Source organism: Carassius carassius, chromosome 3 (assembly GCF_963082965.1).
Source record: "Carassius carassius chromosome 3, fCarCar2.1, whole genome shotgun sequence".
In the NCBI taxonomy this organism is placed as follows: Eukaryota; Metazoa; Chordata; class Actinopteri; order Cypriniformes; family Cyprinidae; genus Carassius; species Carassius carassius.
In genome coordinates, this window is record NC_081757.1 from 13,723,662 (window position 1) to 13,727,465 (window position 3,804).

The window sequence follows — 3,804 nt, forward strand, 5'->3', positions numbered from 1 at the left end:
CATGAACTGCACTTTAAGATAATCTAACAAAGATCCTTGCATGAGATTACACTATTAACCTTAAATAGTAAAGTTTTGAGTTACGGCACAATCTGCTGTGACTTCTACAAGTACAACATACTCAGATCATGACAGATCTTGTTCATATACTTAAGTACCCTGTCTCTTGAGTGTTGTAATTGCAGAGTTTGGACATATTTTTCTGTTCTGCTCAATGTCCATCCACACTCAAGGCTTTGACACATGTAGTGGCTCTTTCCTTCATCCCAATAGACCAACTCACCAGCCATATAATCATAGATGATTAGTTTTAAAACTACCCAGAAAGCTTGTTTCCAAATTGGCCAGACTGGAAATGATTCTTCATATTACACATGTGACATGGGTCTCTCTGAGACTGAACTTCTCTGTAGTAGGAGTGTAAAAGCGTTATTTGAAATGAAAGTTTATATTATGTTTGAATATTAACTTTAAATGAATATGAATGTATACACTACAGTACAGAACTTTTGGGTAGGTAAGAAGTTGTAATGCATAAAAACTGGTATTGAGATATGGCATAACAATTTAACTGTTTTCTCATTTATCATTACAGTTTTATTGTAACTTGATCTATTTAATGCCTTGCCAAATGATGGAATGGTAGTTAGTGTGTGTGTGTGTGGGCATGTTTTTGTGACATATCAGGACACAACTCTGTATAATGACATGGGTATGACACAGGTATTACAAGGAGAGGGTGTCTTATGAGGACATAACCCATGTCCCCATTTTTCAAAATGCTTATAAACCATACAGAATGAGTTTTTTTGAGAAAGTAAAAATGCACAAAGTTTCCTGTTAGGGTTAGGGGTAGGGTTGGTGTAGGGCCATAGAATATACAGTTTGTACAGTATAAAAACCATTACACCAATGGGATGTCCTCATAAAATATGGAAACCCAAAATGGGTGTGTGTCCATATGGACCTATAGGATACACATATCGTCTGGACGGTTACACAAAGCCTTGGCAGGATAATTTAAGTCATGTTTTCAAACCAGACCTCCTAAATGTGATAATATTGTCCCTCAAGGACCAGCCAATCATTCAGCCTTAAAGTGAGAATGTGACAAAGAAAGACATGAATGATATGTTTTACTTGACTGATGATCTGATGCTGGGAGCGGACCCTTGGTATGGCAAGTTTATACAACACATAGAGTTGGCTGAGCATAATTCACTTTGAAATCATTTTCTTCATTCAGAGGGAAAAATAATTATTTACGACCCCGATGGTGATACAGGAATAGGTTCAAGCCCCTTTCCATCTGTGTCCAATCCCAGGCTAATGCTATCATCACCTGTTTCCATGTGGCTCAAGAACATCTGGACCACATCAAAACACACACACACAAGGTGCATTTTGTTGATTGTGTGTTTGTGCATGTATTGGCACATGCTTAAGCATTTGGCTCGCATTCGTACATTAAGTTAAAACAACAAATTAAATGATCAAAGAATGGAATGAAAAGTCCTGATTTCAAAAATCAATGCTTTCAATTTTGGAGATGCCAGACTCCTCGGGGAGCTTTGAGCTTGTGCATATTTATTGCATTGTTAAAAAATAAAAACAAACGATCATTCATCTGGCCGTATCTCTAGTGATCACATATCAGACACTTATGATCTAGTTTTAACATTGTGTTCCTAAAGTCTATGTGTATCAAATTCCAAGAATTTGTCTCCTAAAAATCCAGTTTGTTTCTCAAGTAAGATGCTGCTAATAATTAATGTAAAAAAATAAATAAATAAGCTTGTGAATCACTTGTCATTAATACATCTGTTTCCTGATTTTAACTGCACAAGGGGCAGGTGCCCTTATTGACAGTGAACTTTTATTTTTAAAATATGCCTTTGGGACAACAACACAGCTGCATCACATTTTTAACAGTGGTACATGGACTGCCCAGAGATGGGAAGTGCTCTGTTAGGAAACTTTTTCTCCCCAAAACAGACTGGAATCTCTTTATCCAGTTGTGTTCCTCCCATGCAGCAGCTGTGCAGCTGGTTCTAGCTGGGAACTGAGCGCAGTACGTCTGCGGTCAGGAGGGACCTCAGCCCCGGCCCTCCCATGTGCATGTAAGGAAGCTATAATGTCATGCAATTGGGGCCGTATTATTGTTGCATGAGGCTTGAGGAGTGATGTCAGAGGAAAGAGGAAACTAGCTAACTCCCAACTAAGGGAGCAGAGGTCCGACTGAAGCCCAACATACTTCAAGTGTTTTTCTTTTTCACTGCCCCTTCATTTTGTCTTGCTAATTAGTAATGCCACAATGAGAGTACAGGTTTAGAAATAGCAGATGCAGACTGAGGTACCTGCAGTGACGTTTGACTGAAAGAAAATAGAAACAATACATTTTGTGAAACTTTTATTCATGTATTCTGAAAATGTGTTATTGAAAGATGCATCACAACTCTACAGTTCAGATGCGGCATTAATATATTTTAGCTGGTGTCTTTTTTGTTTTTCGTTTTCAGTGCAAAATATATTTAAAAAAAACAACAATTTCTTCTGCTGTTAAGAATATAGAGATGTATAGCAGTTCTCATGAATCTGTATTTGGAAGTTTCTAATGTGAAATGTTTATATTGAAATCTCTTTGATTACATGCATTGTCAAATAAGAATTTTTTATTTAATAAAAAGTTTCAAAGTAAATAAAAGATATGTTTTACAAGAACATATTTCAGTTTTTCTCCTTAAAAATGTCCTGTAATAATATAATATAGTTTAATATAATTGAATTTAATAATTTAAAGAGTTATGAAGTAAAAAACTGAAATAGCATTTATTTTAAATATACTTCAATAATATCTCTCTCTCTCTCTCTCTCTCTCTCTCTCTCTATATATATATATATATATATATTTATTTATTTATTTATTTATTTTTTCGAATGTACATTAGTACTTTGACGGACCACTGACTTTGAGGACTTCTGAAACTCTCAAGGAGATTATTGTGGTCTTTTTATCAAGTGCGAGGTCCCCATTAGGTCTCTAGTTAACTTAATTGATATCTAGGAGAAACGATTGAGAAATTTAAGAGCTCTCATGTGGAATTTGTCTCTCCCGAGGGAATGAGACAAACTGAAGGAGATTTTGAAGCGGTCCAAACACACTACTGTGTGATTCTAACTGATCTCTGAGATATGGCAGAAGGGGAGGAAGTGTCTCCCTCTGGAGGAGGAGCTTGTAAAGGGTTCTGCAGTTCTCCAGTTCCCACCAGCTTAGCTTTCTCCGCTTATCTCTATGAAGACAAATGATCACATTCTGGTGTCTAATGTTGCAATCTCATTTTAGAACATCTGCATTTATAAATGTGCCATGCATTAGTTTTATCAACTTTTTGGCAAAGTGGAGAAAATCCATAGTTATTTAGAGAAGATTAACTGGATTGGAAATGTACGCCAGCGCCTATTTGAGAGATAATACACAAATGTTTCATTCATCCTATGGTTCAGTAGATGGGAAGGAAGGTTATATGGATCTATTTGACCATAAATCCTCTGAAAGAGCATAGGCTAATGATCACTGAATGATACTTATCAGACTCCATAAGTACTTCATCTAATAAATGTATGTCTCAGAGGAGAGATATTGTAATTCCGATCATGATGGATGCCGTCTCGCCATTTAAGCTTGGGCAGAGTCCAAGCTGGTTGAAATCTGGATCCCGAAAGAGAAGCGATCATTGTGATCATTCTCACATTTTGAATTCACTATGCACTACCAGAGTCATACAAATGAACTCACACATAAAG